Below are 20030 nucleotides of genomic sequence, written 5' to 3' on the forward strand. Positions count from 1 at the left end.
AACAAGACAGCAGAGTCCCTATCCAGAGAATCTCTTGTGTAAGCACAGCAAGACTGCAAGACAGCAAGATCTCTTGTGTAAGCAAAGCGTGGGCTGCAATCCTCTGCCTAGGGAAGTCCCACCGCCTTGCAGGTGGAGGTTAAATTAAATCTCTGACACGATAAAACTTTCTCACCAAGTGCATCTTTGTCCCCCTCCTGTGGCTGGACCTGATCATACACACGTGTTGGTATGGCGGCCAGGGTTGGATGGACTCTCAGCAATGAAGAAAGCAAACAGTTTTCATTGACACTAATGATATCTGAAGGATGCTCCTGCCCTGTCCTGCCTATCCTCTTCTCCAGAGAGCACAGATCTGAAGAGCTGGAGTGGGTGATTTCTGCTGTGGGAAGAAATGTTGCTCTTCCCCAAATACCCACTTCAGTCTCTGACTCTCTCAGCCCTTTGTTCCTCTTCAGGAATAACCAAATCGAGTCCAGCCACCCCAGCTGTGCTGGCTTCTGCACTGGACTTACAACAAATGCATTCAGCCTGCTGAATATATGCTGTTTTAAAACAATCCTTCTGCCAGCTCTTAAGAGAAGACCATACTTGAAAATTAAGTTAGAGCTGGCTGCCTGTAGAAATGACTACAGCCATGTTAGGAAACTCTTTTAAAGTTTCTCTGGAGTTTGGGGAAATTAAAAAATAAACAGATTGTCAGGACATATCTGCTCGGGGTTCCCACCATTCCCTGGGTGCAGCCATCGTGTGAACTTTTCTGTAACGGGATGTGAACAGAGACATCCCAGGAGGATTTATTCTGACCCCGCTGCTGCCCTGCCTGACCCACCTTTGCCCTGTGAAGAGATTCTGGCAGCCAGTGCTTGAAAAACAGCCTTTTATGTTCCTGTTTTCCCCCTCTTTTATTAATTTGCAGTCACAACCATCGCTATTTGATCCATGCAGCCAAAAACGTCCAGCTTCATTATTCAGACAGCAGCTGAACAGACCAGAAGGCCAAGTGTACACACACACACACACAAGCTCTGCAGACCTCTAGGCAAGACACAAGGCTTGAAATTTAACAACAAAGTGCCTTAGGATGTTTTGTACCTTTCACAAATGATTTTTTTTTTTTTTTTGCAGTTTCTGTGTCGTTCTTGCTGAACCTCACTTCCTGGAGGTTTTTATTATGCGAGAGTTTGTCACAAGAAGTCTGCATAAGGATAGGGAATTAAACCTGTGTCTCCCAAATCCAGATCAGTACCACAACCTTTGGCTCATCTTCTTGCCTCACTTGTCTAGCAAAGGGCACTGTACAAAGGTACACAAGAATACATTATACCCCAAGGTCAAGAGCGCTGGATGAAAAGGATGAATATATACAAGCCCATGTCCTAGAAATCTGCTCTGTACCCTCCACGGGTTTACAAATAGCACTACTTAGCAGGGGAAATTAAATCCACAGCCTTTCAGCAAAGCAGGAACAGCACGTTGCTACTGCTGCTATTCTGTGAACCTCAGAGGGTAACACATCCAACATCACCGCCCGCGCTAGGAGGGATGTGTTAGCTCTCTGAATATCCCTGATTAACACAGCTTTATCCCAGCGTTTTGTGTCATCTACATACACACTGCAACGAGGCTCGTGTGGGCTAATAATATCTTGTACCGATACAGCGGCGGGTTTAATAATCGCCAATTTGAGTGGCTGTGCGGCCAGGCAGCGCTGCCCAAGTACACGGAGACCACCAGCAAGCCCTGCGTTCTGTGGGACAGCCGGGCCAGGAATGACACCCTGGACCTCACAGCCCCTCTGGGGATGCATCAGGACCTTGCAGAGCCCAGGAGGTTTTCAGCAGCCTGGGAAATGGCTTTAACATACCACGGTTTCCCTCGAGTGCTTCTGTAACACTCGCGGTGCAGACAGGCTGATGTGAGGTTGAATCCAGCCCCCCACCTTCCTTAAAAAATAGAGGGTGTGCTGTATAATCATTCCTCTTTGAACAAAGGCTAAAACAGTAGGTATTACACAGGTTGGTTGGCAGTGTGATGGGTACCTCTTGCTCTTTCCTACCTACGCACCTTCCTCACTTAACCCCTCCCTTCCAGGGCACCAACCCCCTTCTTAAATAAACACAGCCTTGCTCTACAAGGCAGGCAATTCCGTGTGATGCACGGAAAACTCGGGCTCCTTTTTCACGCTGAGGAAATCCTTCATCGGAGGTAAAGCCCTAGGATGCTAAGCTGAATCACCAACACAGATTTTAAAAATAGTCGCCCAGCAGGATAACAGACCCAGCCCGCAGCTCGCTGCCGGCTTGGCTGCCGCCTCTTCTCCTCTGCCAGGACACCTCCCTGCAGCTCTGCTGCAAGGGCTTGTTCCTCATCTCCACATTACGTTTATAAATGAATATCACCACTGAAACATCCTGCTTTTGTGAGCCTTGGATGTCTTGGCACTGAGTAGGCACCACGAGCGTTAATTAATCAGTGCGTGGGAGGTGTGCTGGGTCTGCGGCAGCGAGTCAGTGCAACGAGCGCTCAGCCTGAAGAGAGCACCTGGAGCAGCCGGAGAAGCCAGCCCAGGACCGGCGGCTTGAGGATCTTGCTCTTTTGGGCTTTGTGGTTGTTTCTAACACCTTTCCTTTGTGTTTCTCATACAGAAACATCCTCTCCCTTTCATCAGATCAGGAACAAGCTGTGCTGCTCGGGGGTTGCTCCAGCGTGACCCTTGTACTTTGGAGATGGATGAGAACGGGGCGCTGTGCGTTGTGTGGATGTGTAACCATAGAATCACAGAATCACTTCAGTTGGAAGAGACCCTCAAGATCATCAAGTCCAACCATAACCTGACTCTAACACTAAACCACGTCCCTGAGAACCTCGTCTAAATGCCTTTTAAACACTTCCAGGGATGGTGACTCCACCACTGCCCTGGGCAACCTGTTCCACTGCTTCACAACCCTCTCTGTGAAGAATTTTTTCCTAATATCCAATCTGAAGCTTCCCTGGTGCAACTTGAGGCCATTTCCTCTTGTCCTGTGACTTACTACCTGGGAGCAGAGACCAACACCCTCCATGCTCCAACCTCCTTTCAGGCAGTTGCAGACAGTGATAAGGTGTGTGTCAGGTCGATGTCTCTGCCATGACTTTGCCAGCTCGTGGTTTCACGCCTTGTTGTGGGAGCAGGGCAAGCCCTGGGGAGGATGGAAATGAAGGGCTGAGTGGAGACCAGAGGAAGGTTGGGGTGAAAAAGGCTCATGAGACACCTACGGCCCACAGACTCCTGAAAAGCTACAGCATAGACTGCAGGGATGGTGAAACACCTGCCTCACCAGCACTGCGTATAGTAGCAAAAAGAGAAATGGGAAGCAAATAGGAACCTTTGACGAAGCAATGCTGGAGGAGTCCTCACAGAATTTATGGGGTCTTCAAATGGCCTCGACATCTATTTGATTCTATTTCACCTGCAACCGATAGGTGTTTTACCGCTGACTGTGGCAGGAGCAGCAGTACAGAAAGTCCAGGCAGAGCCTGTGCTGTTTGCAGCCCATCTCTGAGCTGTGCTGGTCCTCACCCGCTTTGAGAAGTGCACATCTTCAGCGGCCTGCAGTGATCTCCCCTCTTGCTGCTAGCAGCAAGGCGCACTTTCTGAAACGCTATCCCTGCCCCGTGCTGTATCACACTCCAGTATATTGGGAAGCAACCTCTGCATCGCTCTCTGTTACTGCATCAAGAAACTCTTCTGCTTGCAGAACGAGAGCTCCAACATCACTACTACTCTTCCCACCCTGCCTGCTCTGGAAAATCACTTCCATGCTATGCACTGCGTGCTACAGAAAATCTTTTTTTGTGTAAAATGTTATTAACCGTATTTTTGCGTGCGTGCTACCCCCAGAATCCTTCCTTCAGCGTTAGCTGTTGGCTCCTCCCTGCAGCACTCCTTGTGCCTAGTGCTAGCATTTGGTATCACAGCAGGAATGAAACAGAACAAAACAAACCAAAAACATATTTGCTTTTCAGTATAGCTGCAGTGGGAGTGTGGCACAACATACGGCCCTAGGGAGGAGCATTTGGTTTACTTAGCCTGAGTCTGAGGGTTGTGAATGTGAGCCCAGTTTAACATAAAGGTCATCAGATAGCTGGCATAGTTCCTACCCACCTTCTTTTGCTCTAAAGTCTGCTGTGGAGTGTGAGAAACGAGGGTTTGCACTCTTGGGACATGTTATCAAGCTGCCTCTTGCTGACAGTATTGCCCTGAAAAATGGAAATCTCCAAGCACAGGGGGAGAGATAACAGAGCGGGTGCCCCCCTGGCTTACAGGGGAATTGGGGGATTCCTGGAACGTAACTCTGCGTGGCTTCTGGCACCTGGGATACAGCACAGTTTCTGCTGAGCTTTTTCAGAAAGTCTGATTGAGGAATACAGGGGAACCAGGAGTATTGAGACCTGCCTTTGTACCTGTGCTCCGTGCTTGGAGTGGTAGGAGTTGTCTCGCTTTTCTTCTCAAGCTCGTCTGACCCATGATGGTCCCAACACTGCGGTGCTGAGGTTTCTCAACTCTTCCTGCTCCAGGATGTGTTCAGGATGTCCCATCCCATGCCATGGGAAGATTTCCTACTGAATTCAGTGGGCCAAAGATCAGGAGAAGGAGCTCAGCCCACAGAAGGCAGATTTGAGCTCAGCAGAGAGAGCACTTGTGTTTTCTGCTGTTGTGAATGGTTCAGTCTGGTTTGCCTTGGAGGACAGAAAGCAGCTGCTATCGATACCTCTTTAAAAAAGACATCAGTATCACTCAGAAAACTTAGGATTCATTTAGCCTAGTTAAAACCACCCTCTGTTATGTTCTACTGCAATAATTTAAAACAAATGAGTTCATCAACACTTGAATTCTCCAGGTCTCTACATCACAGTGTCTGGGAACGGGAATAAGCCAGTAGTTTTTTGTTTAAACACCAAGAGTGTCAGAAAAGATTAAGCAATTGCTGTGTGAATTCCTACAGAGGGAAGTGCTCACGGATGCAAGTGTCAGCTGGGCTAATGCTGTTTGCCACTGTAACAAATGAACAATGGCACCTATCCGTGCCCTGAACTTGCCATAGTCAAAACCAACCTGCTGCAGCAACGATGGGATATTCTCATGAGGCTCCACACAGCATAAACCAAGCAAACAGAAAAGAGCGATGATTTGAGGGTAGAAAAGCGGGCTGGTGCAGGTATAAGCATTACCCGTATTTTGGCTATTTTTTAACCACAGCATGAGAGGATTCTTTGAGGTTTCAATAATCAAGGGGTTGGTAGGAAGGGTGGCAATGAACCAAAAGCCTGGATCGAACAGTCAGTGGACCAGGGAAACTTCTTCATCCCAGTCTGAGATGTCCGTACCAGGGAAGTGCCAGCTGGTTGTTTCCAACACAGAGCACGCCAGATGCAGAGACATACAGGAGCTTCTTTGCTGAACAGACAAACATACTCCTCTCCTTCAGCTACCACAAAATGCAGATGCTACCACAAAATGTGGTTACCACCACTCATGCCTGTCTGGAATACCCTGTGCCACTCTGATCGTCCTGTCTCAAAAAAAGGAGATCATAGAGCTGGAAAGGATGCCAAGAAAGGCTGCAAGGATGATGAAAGGTATGGATCAGCTATAGGCAAGCAGCGCTACCAGAGACAGCCCTAAACTGAATGCAGCCACTCATATAGCATTACATCATACGGGAACGACAGTTTTGCCTTTACTTTTCTGATCTCCGTGCATAGAGTGGCTGTACTTCAGCCCAGCTCCCAGAATCTAGGGACCAGACCCTCAAAAGCACTTAAATGAAATGAGACTTAGGCACCCAAACACCTCTGAATATTTGGGCAGAGTTGTTCCCACGTGCTGCTAAAAGCTCCGTCACGTTCCGGGTGAACACAGACAACCAGACTTGTGCTGCCGCTGGGGCAGAGCTGAGGCGTTCTTCAGAGCTTCTCATGTCATATTACACCCAGAGAACGAAACGGGGGATTTCAGGTTTTAATTCGTCACTTTACGTGTAGATTAAATGTTGTATATTGTCACAAGTGAATTCAGCCAGTATTTACAATAATGGAAATCTGCCGCTTGGATTTCTAAACAAAAATTCCCCATGTTGCTCGTGCTCCCCTGCGCGAGCTGTTTCATTTTAGATTTTCTGTGTTCTCTCTTTGAGACTGGCTGAAAGAGTCTGAGGGGGGAAAGGAGGACGGGGAAAAAGCAAGAACAAGAAATAATTGTTGGGATTATTCCGCAGGATGGCTGGATGACATTTTGTCCCCGTTTTTCGTGGGCAGAACTATTGCAGTGCTTAAAATTAAGCACATGCTGAAGTGGTTTGTTGATCTGAAGCCAGAATACTCAAAACTGTATCTGATTAGCCCCTCCTGACCTGGTCCAAAGCCAATTTAAATGGTTACAAAACTTGATAATGCCTAAAATGTGCTTAAGTGCCCCAAAGATCCCTAACGCACAGGTGAGATCGCTCCGTACAACCACAGCCCTTCCTCAAGGAGACTGATTACATTTAGTCCCCTGGAAACCAAGAGCTGAAAAGTTAAGTATGTTGACATTTTCTTTCAAGAGCAAAGGAATTGGAAAAATAAAGCAACCATCAGGAAACGGTGCCTTTCAGGAACCTAGAAAGACAATATTCCTCCCTCGCCTTTCCTCTGCATCTCAGGGTTTCGTTATTATTGTGTGGGCTATAAGCCACTTGGAAAGCTCAGCGTGGAAAGCTGCATGAATTACAATACACGGAGATTGACTGGGTTGTAACCTGTAATGTATTACTTATTTTTTATTTTAATTGCAAGCAGTCTCTGCGACATTATAGAGCATATAGCGCTAGACACAGCAGAAGTAATTAAAATGAGAGGGCCACATGCAGTCGGCAATAAAACACCAAATGTAGGCAGCTTAGGAAAAATGTCATTGATTCGGCATCAGAGAGGCCGGGAGGAGAAGAGGCGGGATTGAGATTGTCAACAACAGATCATACTCAAAATGCAGCAGCAAGCACTACAACCGTTTAAAGCAAAAGCAGCCGAGGGCTGTGTTGTCGTAGAGCTGCAAATGTCTCAAACGGGGACGCTGACGTCAGCTCCTGAAGGTGGTTTCAAAGAAACAAGCCAAGCCTGAGCAAGCTGCTCTTCTCCCATCTCTGCAAGGAAGAATCTGGGTCATGATTTCTCCCGTAGGAAAAATGAAATGCTTTCACACCATATTAAAAATAGTAATAATTAACTAAAGGAGGTAGAATAAGAATCCATGGCTGTTTGTTTGAAGTGGATGTAAAGCGACAAAACTGCAATTCAACCCTGAGCAAGGCCAGGTTGCTCATTGGAGGCGAGCAAGGAGCTGTTGTTTTGCTCAGCTTGCTTGTCCGATGCCTCCTCCAGTCTGAAAATTACTTCAGAACATCGATACACCCACGTTCCTGCACACCCTGACTGGGTGTCGCCCTGACTTGTGTTAAACGGCATTGACCGTCTGAATGTAATTGGCTACAGCAAAGGTTAATGATCATTTCTACCTTTAAATAGTTTATGAAGATGTTTGATGCCTTCTAACAAGGCAGCTCTTGGAACTTGCTGCTCTTTCCACTGAGTTGCATATCATTGATCTTTCTTCTTGAAATGATTATCCCCAGGCAACCTATAAATCTCACTTACTCTGGCTCAAAAATGCTGGACAATATAATGAACTGTTATGAGGGCAAAGACAGTGGACAGGGTCACCTCTTATTAGCTGGTAGCATATGTGCTTAGGCTGTGTGCTTGGATCTGCATGGCTTTACATCCATCTCAGAGAGGCAAAGAACGAAGCAGAAACCTTAAGGCAGATTTTGTAATTAAAAAGTATGCATTAGTTCCAAGTATATCACTACATGACAGCTTTACACGCTGCTAAATACAACGGGCTTGATAGCAAACTGGGGTATAACATCGCACCCCATCGTTTAATTCAAAAACTGTCCTGCTACAAAAGTATCTGCAAGGGCAATTCCTTCCCCATTGCTCCACTTGCAATGAGGGTCCTACAGGTCTTTTCTTTATCAGAGAGTCAGAACAGGGAAATTAAAAGCTGCAAACGTCCAGAGCAGTCAAGACTGCCCCAAGTCACAGTGCACAAGTGCTTGAGAGTTTTACATGGAAGGATTTTGATGGTTACAGGAGTCTGTAAAGTCCTGTGCGAAAACAAGCCAAAGATCCTCAGCTATGAACTGTCGCCCCAGCTTCAGGTCAAGTTCAAGTGCACACGTGTGTGTTTGGGAGCAGGGACAGTCATCGTTATCTTCAACCACCGTCTAACAGGTACGCAGCTTCAGGGACTTGGATGTGTTTAGGTTCTGCTTCCAGCCACTGAGTATTTTTATGCGGGGGTTTTTTGGCAGATAGAAAAGCTGTTTATCTCCACCTATCTTGAGAACAGCTTGTCAGCAAGTCACTTTTCACTGCAGTAAACATCGCTTGCATTTCCTACAACTGGAGGACCACTTAGGAGAGCTCCTGAGCAGATCCCTTTCACAAACCCTTGAAATCTAAACTCGAGCCAGGTTTGGCCTCGGAACTTGGAACTGCTCTGCCCAAGGCATAAGCTACCTACATGCTTAACCCCTTTCTCTGAGGTTAGAACGAAATCAAGAGTAATATTTCACAGGTACTAACGGTCAATAGAAGAGACCCGTGTTTTTTTCTAGTTAGAATTGTTCACACTTAGAGAAGGTGATTGAAACAGATAATTGCAGCTTGTGTTATCACCAGATAAAAAGCAGACTGCAGGCTCAGCCTTTTTCTCTTAACTGCTTCAAACAGGAAGAAAACAAGCGGGGAAAAGGCAAAAAATCTGCGTATCATCAGTGAAGTCACTAAAGACAGAATCAAGGGAGGTGTTGATGGACCTGTTGGAGCAAGTCCAGAGGATGCCATGAAGATGATCACAGAGGGCTGGAGCAGCTCTGCTGGGAGGACAGGCTGAGAGACTTGGGGTGTTCAGCCTGGAGAAGAGAAGCTCTGGGGAGACCTTGGAGCAGCCTCCAGTACCTAAAGGGACCTACAAAAAAGCAGGACAGGGACTTCTTACAAGGGCAGGTAGTGATAGGACAAAGGATAGTGGTTTTACACTGAAAAAAGGTAGATTTAGATTAGATATGAGGAAGAAATTGCTCCCCATGAAGGTGCAGAGGCGCTGGAACAGGCTGCCCAGAGAAGCTGTGGATGCCCCGTCCCTGGAAGGGTTCCCGGCCAGGCTGGACGGGGCTTTGAGCAACCTGGTCTGCTGGAAGGTGTCCCTGCCCATGGCGGGGGGTTGGACTGGATGAGCTTTAAGGTCCCTTCCAGCCCAAACCATTCTATGAAGAGGTGGAAGCAATGGGAAGATCCATGGACAAAGCCGGTATTTCTGGCGCCCATGCTCACAGGCGTACGACGAGCAGTTCATTTGACCCTCAGAGCTTCCCAGGTGGTGGGTGGGTGGTCAGCGGGCTCCCCGTGCTGTGCAGCAGCGCAGGGACAGCGGCGATCCCTGAACGGCACCGCGTCCTCACCCCAACGCTAAGGGAGCAGCAGTGCTGGTGAGCTCTTCTTGCTCCTCCTGGCACCATCCAACACTTAATCAGGAAAGATGTTTGTCCACACCGTCATTTTTAATGGGTCCGAAAAGAAAAAAATATGAGCAGTTCTTAAACCCCAGACAGTGAACACAAATATAAATCTCCCTAGGCAAACCAGGGTAAAGTCCTGATGCACTTTACAAGCTGTAAACACTGCTTTTATTAGCCATTTATGGGCCACTTTTCCCAATGCAGCTTTAATATTAAACAATAAAGCTCACAATACACTTACGAAGAAGAACAGACTCTCTCATTTACTCCTGAATTAGAAGTGTGGCATTGCCTGATCACATAAAATCTGCAGAAATAAGGTTATTCAGTTTAGCCTGCACATTTTTCATGCTTGATGCCCGATGCAGGACATACTGTGCAGTGAGACAGAGAAGAAAAAATTCAGAAGCCACTGGAAATGGTCATAATGAACTTTTGGAAAGTGTTGAGCAGCCATGTTACCCACAGCAGTATGCACACAGACTTCAAGGAAATATGTCCTTGTGGTTATGGGTATTTATCATTTATAATCCGATACATCAGACGTCTCGTGTAAGATAAGGCCTGACTGTACCAGGCACTGCATGCAATACGCATGCAGTTTATATTCAAAATAATACTAACTTCTTATTTTGAGCCAGAATAGGAAAGTACTGCTAATCCTGCCTATAAACGGAAAACAGGCTCAGGAGGGGAAATGAATTGGCCAAGATTACACAGGAACCAGAAAGAGAACGAACATCAGCAACTCACCCACACAAAATCTGTGCAAAACACATGCTGTCCCTCAGCAGAGCTGATGTGAAGGTCGCTTTGTGCCTTTAAAGGATTTCAACACCTGGCCAGTGTAGGGAATGCTGGACCTGGTCGTGTGCCACCCATATCACAACTACCCAGGCTTTCTGGTGCAAGCAAGAGAATTTGTAATCCCACTGCACCAGCATGTGCTGCTTTATCCCTTTGCAGGCGCCAATCTGCTCAAGCTTGGCTTCAAGAATGTCAAAGGAAATGCAGTTGTTTTGTTTCTTTTTTCAGCTGGCAGCCACATGGACATACACACGTTTGGCCAGTCTTCCAACTCAAACCACACCAGGCTGGGAGGCTTGTAAAAAAAAAAAAAAAAAGCCCATCTTGGGGCTTCCTAAAAAAAGCAAAAAATTTTCAACTGGATGGGCCAAGTCTCCGCACATCTGGTACCTGCTAGAGATGGCTCAGTTCACCAAAGCAGAGGGACCGAGACTCCCTGGCTGAGCAGGCGACTGCTGAAGCAAAACCAAGCTCCCGAATGAGCTTACCCATCACACTGCTGTGCACAGGCCTGCGTTAGGAACAGCCCAAAATAAGGAGCAAGTTTCAGTGAGGGCCGGGCCTGGTTCATGCAGCTGGAGGGGAAGATAGAAAGAGCAGGTTGAAGATTTGATTTGTGGAGAAAACTGCACTATAGGGCTCCATAGGGTCCTGCGAGTCAAGCAGCGAGGTCTCCAAATCCCGGCTCACCCAGTTTGTCCTCCAGTTCCTCTTGCCTCAGTCCCCCTGAACTGTTGTTTCTTTGCCTCATTAAACAAGTCTGTCTCCCCTTTAGATGTTCGAGGAACACTTCTGTCTGGAAAACAGACTGCCCGGTGGTTTGTAAACTAATATGAGGCCCTTTAACATAAAACGTTCTAATGAATTATAACAGATGCAAATTTAAGGAGAGAAAACAGGCCTTAAGGGAGTACTGAGCCAAGTCTTCTCAAATGTGGCAGGGACAGGGATGCTACACGTAGAGCACAGCTGGGGTCTGGTGAGCTCCATGAGCAGAGCACGTGCACCGAGCAGTGCCAAAGTCCAGATCAGAGTTCTGCCTATTGACTCATTTCATATGACTATTAACTAAACCATATCAAAACTAATCAATATGGAAAACTCCAATGATTTTGCAAGGAAACATTTCTGTGAGAAGTTCTACTAAAATTCAGATAGCTCTGCAAAGGAGGACACAAACTAAGTAAAGCCCCAGCTTCCCGGTGGTGACACTCACACACTCAACCAGTGCTCAGGTACCACTCTGCACAACAAGTTGGAGAGGTAGCAGGCAAGTTAGACTTAATTATAGTGTGTATTCTCTCACTCTGCCATCCCTGGAGACATCCCAGGCCAGGCTGGATGGGGCTCTGAGCAACCTGATCTGGGTGAAGATGTCCCTGCTCATGGCAGGGGTCGGAATAGAAGAGCTTTCAAGGTCCCTTCCAACCCAAACCATTCTGTGATTCTATAAATCAGTGGCTTTTGGCCAGGATGCCCCAAAAACTCTCTTACTTTCCACTTAGCTGGCTGCGTCCAAGTTGGACTACCGACCTCACAAAGAAAATTGTCTTTGCACATTTACCTCCAGCACCATGTGGATGTGACGCCTGATCCAGCTGGCACAAGCCCATCCATCACTTCAACATCCCTCACCCAAAACGGAGCAGCGGGATCTGCCAATATGCTGTAAACTTGCCCGCCGCACTTACAGCAGGCACTTCTCCCCAGCCACCCAAAACAAACACTCCAGAATATTCAATACAACATGTTCATCTTAGTTTTTTCTGCTGGATTATTGGCTGCGATCAAACCTCAGTGCCCGTGTCAGCCACCGACGGTCCCCGGCACAGCCACGTCCTGTTTGCGTGGTGGCACCGAACAGTCGCTGAGCTGCAGCCACGCACCCAGGAGGCTTCTGTTGTCTTTAATGACCAGAGAACAGAGACTGCTGTTTTCTCAACGGAGCGAGCGTGGAAAGTGGCTTGTTTTACACGGATTAAACAATTATTGACATTGTCACAGAAAAGGGCTTTTGGACTGTGTCTGCTCTAAGAATAATAGAATGAATGGAGGGTTGTTTTTTTTTCCCCTGAGGTTTCTGAATTATTAGTAAATGCCGGTTATTACAGGGGCCTAGAAAAACACTAGGAAAAAAAAAAAAAAGGAGCATGCAATTAAAACTCTGCCATTGCTAAATGTAACCACAAATCAGTGACTAAGGAAAAAGGAAACTTGCCATCTAAAGATAAACTGCTCCTGTTTAGTTAAGCCTAGGAGCTTGAAGTGGCAATTGTCAACAAGAGAAAAAGGAATATTACCCTTGAAAATCTATACAAATTTTAATTACAGTTGGCATTTTTGAGACTGGTGCTGCAGATTGCCATCAGATGGAAAATTGCTGTCATCTTCCTACCCTTAGGGACACGAACGCTCAGTGGAACTGACTGTAACTGTAAACCAGGCTCCAACCTGCTTTGATATTGGCTTTGCAGTTGGAAAGGAAACCTTCAGCTGTCATATTTAGATAACAAGCCACTGTCAGTTGAGCAAGACCTCCCCACAACATGGCAGGGGATGGTGAAACCTTGCAGTGATGAGCAGACGGGTCAGGTCTGACTGTGTGGGGTGAGGAGTCCCCTCAGCTCTGCTCCTTCTCTCCCTCGTCCGGTCCCGGCAGCAGAAACCTCTGCGAACGGGGCCTTTGCGCCCCAGAGACGCTGCAGGAGGTGCCGCAGGGCAGGGTCCTGCGCTGGGAGAGGGGACGGGGAGCAGAGCCACGGCCTGATTTTGCTGAGTTTGGGCAACACAAAACATCAACCAAACTTCTGCGACCGAAGCCAAGGCTGTGCTGCAGCACTGCTTCAGAAACAGAGCTGCTCACAGCTCTTACACGGGGCTGTCACGGCAAATTCAGGTCTCCAGCGCTCACAAGCTGCCATACCGAGAGCAAAGGCAGACGTCTGTGGAGGAGGAGGCAGGTACAAGACAGGACAATTTGAAAACAGGCCCAAACTGCAGATTTCAGCTTCTGAAATAGGGACTCAGATTCCAGTCCTCTCCTTGCCTGCTCTTTCCAGCTCCCTGCAAGCTTGGAAGGGGGCAATGCCAGGGAAAAAATGGATCCCAATCCAATGTTTTACACGCATAATGCTGGAATTTCTATGAGCTGACTTACAAAACTATCTATTGAGCCAGACGCCGGAAAATATCAAGTTTCTTCTCCAAACAGGAGACGGATCTGGAAGAGAAATTTTATTTAAAGGTAGAAGGAATTAAAACAAAGCAGCAGCATCTCCCCTCATTTTAGAACCAACACAAAAGTAGTAAGGGGCTTTGATATTGATACTAGCATAAAAGTAGTGTGTGCTGTCAGTGAGCTCATCCTTTTCACCCGCAGGACAGCTTACTGGCTTTTCAGCTCTGTCTCTGGGCAGCGTACCTGAGATCTAACACAAAGCCGCTGTCAGTTCCTCGCGACTTTGACTGGAAACCCCAGTGCTGAGAGGGAAATCTGCTGGGCTTTGATGTAGAGAATTTGGTAGCATCTCTGCCTTCCCATCTCAGAACACACTCATCTGATGTATTGTTGAGTAAGGTATTTGTTATCTTCTCAGAGAACATGCATGTAACTTAGTAAATCTATTTCCTGACCGCCTTCTAAGACAGATAGTACAAGGGTTGTTTCGGAGGCATCAGTTTATCTGATACAGGGAACAAGGCTGGAGACAAACGTAGAGACCTCCAAAGTGCTGGCATTACATGTCACTCCAAGGTCCTCTCCTCGTTTCTTCCAGGTACAACTATGTTAGAAAGCATGTTCCCTTCACATCAACTATACTGTAATTTCATTTTTATCTAGGACATCAAGAGGTTTAGGAGACAGTCTCTCCTGGATCAGCAGTATGTCCTAGTAGCAGCAGGAATGGCCCATCTCCCTCTGGAACCCATGCAGTGCCCATCAGTACAGGCTGATCCATTCCCACATTGGGACAGACTTGTTCCCACTGCCAGTGTCCCCACACACTCCCATTTAACCATTAAAGGACCAGGCTGGTTATTTTTCTGCCAGCATCAAACTGTGACAGGTTTTTCTCAGCCTCTGCTGGGCTACCCCTTTGCTGTACAAGGAGAGCCACGCTTGACATTTTCTTCCACAACCTCAGGAAGCTGAGTCACTCTAAAGGTGTTCTGGGACACAGCCACGAGCCTCTTATGAGCATTGACGCATCCCAACTGAGCAACACGGCCAAACCAGCGCCGGTGGTGGGTGGCAGGTCCCTTCCACACTGTTGCTGTATTTCTGTACACGACAGAGAGACATGAGTAGCTTCAACAGTAACCTTCTATTGCTCTGCACCAAATGGCTTGGGGAAACAAACAAAAAGAACACCAACAAAAAAGGCACCTTATGGCATTTCTGTGTGACAGGAAGGGCTGGTCCTGGGGTAACCAGGACACCTCCAGCGCTGGCCCCTTCTTTGTTGCTGGGGCCCTAACCTAATCCTTTTACCCAGGATTGCTGCGAGGTTGTAATTCCCTTCGAGGACCTTTACCTCTTTCGTATTATCCTGGCAAGCCTCTAATATTTTACTCTTTTTTTTTTTTAAATTTTAAATTTCCTAGGGTTTGATTTGCTGAGTTTCACCCTCAGAGCTCCCTGGTTGCTGGTGTAACACTTTGCTGGGGTTTTCTTGTTGTTCCTATGAAGTTTTAGAAACATCTCGGTTCTGTAGCGCTTCGACAGCTGTATCACACAGGCATCTCTACCTTGTCTTAACATGTTAGAATGATAGATAAATAAATCTCTGCCTTTTGACAAGCCCAAGTTATTTAATGAATAGTGATTAACAGTTTATCCACACAAGTATGTTTATAGTTACATCCATTACACAAAAGGAAACTGAGGCCCTGGGAAAGCGCAACACTCCCTTCTTCAAAGAGCAACAGGCAGCCGTCACTCAGAAGGGATCAAAAAGTCCTTTCTCAGGAAATTATACAGTCACCGGTGTCCAGGATTTGAATAATTCCCGCTTGTAACAGAGCTGGGCTGCCGTCCCTGGCATGCCAGCACACCCAGAAACAACCAGCCCAGCCTTGCCAGGAGATAAGCACCTCTCACAAAGGTACAAAGAGAGCCAAGCGTGTCTAACATCTTGCTGGATCAGCCTCATAATGCGTTTAAAACAATGGAAGAGAAAAGCATGTGTTCCTTTCAGCACAATCTATGCCTTGTAATCAAGTCTCAATATTCACAACCCGCTCGGATCCTAATGAGGAGAATGACTTAAATGGCAGAATGTTCTGCTCTTCCTACAGGTTTACAAAAGTGAAATTAAACATAGGCATTCTATTACAAAACAATAGGCAAATTGAAGACCAATTATGCAAACCCATCAGAGAACCTGGTGAACTGTGGAGAATTTTGCATTTCTGAGGCGGAACGACTTTTTAGATGAAAAAACAACTCTACTCCAAGAAATTGAGAACATCTGTGCCATCAAAGAAAGAATGCAGTGAATAATTGGACAATCATAGACAAGCAGCCATTTGAATATGAAGCTGTTTGTAATGTCGCAGTGGAAGGAAATTACAGAATGCCAGCATCGCTTGGCTGTCAAACGCCTGAGCTTTTCCCTTTGTGCCTATTATGGCATGTTGTGTGCTCACTTCACAAGAGTCTGCGGGGTCGACAGCGGGGTCTCTAGGGTTATCTGCTTCCATTATTTCGCACATCAGACATATAATGAAAACAGAGCAGGCAGAGAGGTCCTGGAGCATTTACTTCCTCCAGCATCCCAGTTCCAGCGCACCTTTAACCTCTCGCTGACAGACAGCCCAACCTGCAGCCGTCCCCCGACAGCCGACACGCAGCGCCGAGCAGATATCCTCTCTCAGCTGACAAACTTCTGTGACCCCTTGCCTCCAGCAATGATATTATCGTCGTTTCCAGCAGGCAAATCCCACACGGACGCTCCCAAAGGGAAGAGGCGCTGAGCCACCGTGCAGAAGCCCCACACAGAAAACCCTTTATGGAACCAGCTGATGGGATCTGACCACGGGCTGGACTGCGCAGCGGCCCAAGAGAGCAGAGCAACGCTTGAGGCCACGGTTCATCTCCATCTGCAGTATCCAAAATGGTTTGTACCCAGGAAGACAAGACCGATTTGGGTGTATATTGTTTGGAGAAACACGTACCCTGCACCAGCTCCACGCTGCTCCTCAGCACAATCTCCCCCGCGACACAAATTGCGCTGCCACGTGTCACGGAGCCGCGGTATTAGGGCGGATGCTTCAGGACATCTTCCAGGACAAAACGGGGGGAAATCAAAGCGATTGACTCTAGTTGTGATTTCATGGCTAGTTGCACAGATATTCACATGTTACTTTGCACAGTCAGTCTAATAACCAGCTTTCAGAAGGACAGACAGCGTAATGAATGGGTTGTAAAACACGCTCATAAAAACATTATAGCACGTCTCAGAGCATTTGTTAGCTGTTTGTGATTTACTGGGCCCCCTGTTTTACATTTTCTTATAATTTGCACATTTCCTATGAAAAATAAGCATTCAATGTGCATGCAATTTATTTTAATTTCCCTCCCCCCTCGCAAGATGATAAAACTTTTACAGCCATGCAAGAATGGCAATATTGTAGTCATGAGGTTCATTATACAGTAATTAATACATGTTAAGTATCCTGTAAATATTATATTATAATGGCTTTAAGTAAATACATACTGTGCATTAGCAGTACCTATTAAGTCAGCGCCACTTAAAATGAAATGTGACTAATTAATCTGTTTAAAAAGTATAATGTCAACTCGGATATTCTTTAAAAATTATGGTACAATGTTGCAAGTGTGAGTGGTGAGTCAGTCAGCATTTAATTACGAAACTTCGACATTAATGGTTAGTTTCCTGGTTTATTTAAGTGGATTGGACAGAAGGGCCAGCACTGAAGGAATGAGAGGGGTAGAAGGAAGGTTTCATTGTCACGAGAAGCTAAAAAGCCCAAATAATATATCCCACGATCATTATGGTGAATGGCTGCAAACTTGCACATGGATTTTTACTGCAGCATCTCAGTGCAAAAGGCCCAACCTGTCCGCACCCAATAACCTGCTCCACGCGGACAACGCAGCCGCAGTAACGCTGCCTTTGGGAGGAACTGCTGGGGCTCCACTGTGGGTTTGTCCATTGTAGACATTATATCACTTTATTAAGGGCTGGTGCCTGCGCAGCCACACGGACCCAGGAGCCGAGGCTTTGTTCTCTTCCCAGCTAGAGCCTCAGCCGCTGCCTTTGTCCTGCACAATGTTTTCCTTCCCTTCACGAAAGGCAGCCCCTCACAAGACTATCAACCTTTTAACAATTTCAGTCACTCTCCACTGTCCTAAATACACAAAGGAATAAAAAAAAAAAAAATCCCCAATTCCTTTGCTTTTTTTTTTCCTTCTCTTCCCCTGCCATGAAGCACAAATGCAAGAGAATGAGAAGCATCCTGAATGAGGGGCCCAGGAAAGGTCATCTTTTCTTTTACCTATGTACTCAGCAAGAACAGAAGGCAAAATCTTTTCCAATCCAACTTATATGTATTCATTTTCCATAGAAATACTCCTATTAAGATGCAAGTGTCCTATAAATGCCTATCAGATTAGGCTGCTGGCTATTACCAGTTTTATAGATGTCAAAAAGAAAACCAAAAAAAAAGAAAAAAAAAAAAAAAAAAAGAAGTAGCTCTGTTGATTGCAGCCTCAATCTTTACCAAAAGATGGGGTGCAGACATCTCATAAACACACACTAACCTGTTACAGTGATCAGACCCAGCTCTCCCAGTCCCTTACAAGATCTGTAGCCCCAAACAGACTATTGTCCTCCATCACAAAGGAAAGCATTAATGCAAATTATTGAAAGGTCCTTCTCCCAGATATTCAGACATATTGTCAGAACCACAGATGCAAGAGATCTTGGACTCCTTCCACTTTGCCATGGTCAGTTCCTTCAGGTTCTACCATAAAACAACACCTGAACAAGCTTTCCTTGGACGACAAGTCTCTCTGTAAACACATATGTAGTCTGTTGCTTGAGATAACAGTTTTGGTAACACATTTTATGGGGCACCTCCATCCTTTGGGGCGACGGCTGGAACTGACCTCCTCGCCGGGTGGCTGGGGGAGCACAGCCAAGGCACAATTCCGAATGCTGAGAGGCATTTCAGGATAATGGGGATGAATTACAAGAGCTCAAGAAAGGCTGAAAACGTGTGTGTAGACAGACAACTTTGGTCTAGAATCTGTGGTTTTGCTAAGCTATGCTGAACTACACCAAAAGACAAGAAAGTGAGGGTTAAGATGTATTTTCCTTTCCTTCCCTTCCTCCTGAGGCCAGCAGCCACTGCCTGGTCTCCGGCAAATCAGAGCAGTGTGAACCCATCCTGACTCATTTCCATCTGCTGCAGCCCCGAGTGCCATTTGGACAGCTGGGTATCAGCTGGCTGTCCCACCTTCTGGGCAAACCCTTTCCGCTGGCAATTACCCATCAGAAGAGCTCACTTCAGGTGTGAAGCAGAGCCTCCAGCTTTCTGCTGCTCTGCTGGGAGACAGCTCCAAAACCTGGGTCATCTGTTTTACAGAAGCCCCTGAGATGTTGCATTTTATATAATGCTTCAGCACTGGCTTTAGAAATAGGGAGAAGGACGGCACATGCTGGCAAATCCAAGTGCAGGGATCAACAGCCCAGCAACGAGGCAGAGCTAGTGGCTGGAGGTGGGAGATTTGCATCCCGTGATGGGATCTCCCATAGCTTTCTTCAAAGGTAAATCACTTAACGACGCTGTGCCTCAGTCTCCCTACTGCTAAATCACCATAATGTTTTCCTACCTACTAAGATGCTGCTGGGCTAATCTAATTAGTAGTCACAAGGCATCCAGAGATAAAGCTGTTTTATAAGTGCAATGTATGGCTTGTAATCTTTTGATGGTGCCACAGTAAGGAGACATCACAGAGCATGGGAATATCCTGGGAGGGCTCTGAGTCCGCTTTTCACTTCCAAGAGCTCATTTCTGGCAGTGACCCCTTATTTTAGCAGCACATTCACCTTGGCCTCTCATGAGCAATGTGCAGCCTCCCTGCTACGAGCTTCCACAAGCCACGAAAACCTGCTGTTATGACCAGAGAGAAGTAACCAGCACTATTATTTGTATCATTTGCTGAGGTTTGTAACCTAGAATTAATTTTCAAATTGAGTCCAAACGCTGCCTATTTCACACATATCTGGGTAGCAGACAAGAGCCCTTTTAGCAACAGAAGCAAACAGAACTACAATCAAGCAGCTCAAGGCACAACCCTCTAATAGTTCGGTAATCAGTAATAATCAACCCTTCTCTTTATGTTCAGGGAGACCTAATAGAACACAGCTACTCTACAGTGAATACATTTTCATTTATAATACTAAAGGCAAGCATACGTTATCTACTTAATTAAAATCTAAATTCTCTAACCAACCATTTGTTGTTTCTCCTGGGTGCACGTTACATACATTACTGGTGTTTTTCCTGAAATCCATTGCTAATGGATTAAAACAACTCAATGAAATGTTTCATTTGCTGCATGTGGTTATGAAAGAGCGCAAAACC

The sequence above is a fragment of the Caloenas nicobarica genome, chromosome 17 (assembly GCF_036013445.1).
Source record: "Caloenas nicobarica isolate bCalNic1 chromosome 17, bCalNic1.hap1, whole genome shotgun sequence".
In the NCBI taxonomy this organism is placed as follows: Eukaryota; Metazoa; Chordata; class Aves; order Columbiformes; family Columbidae; genus Caloenas; species Caloenas nicobarica.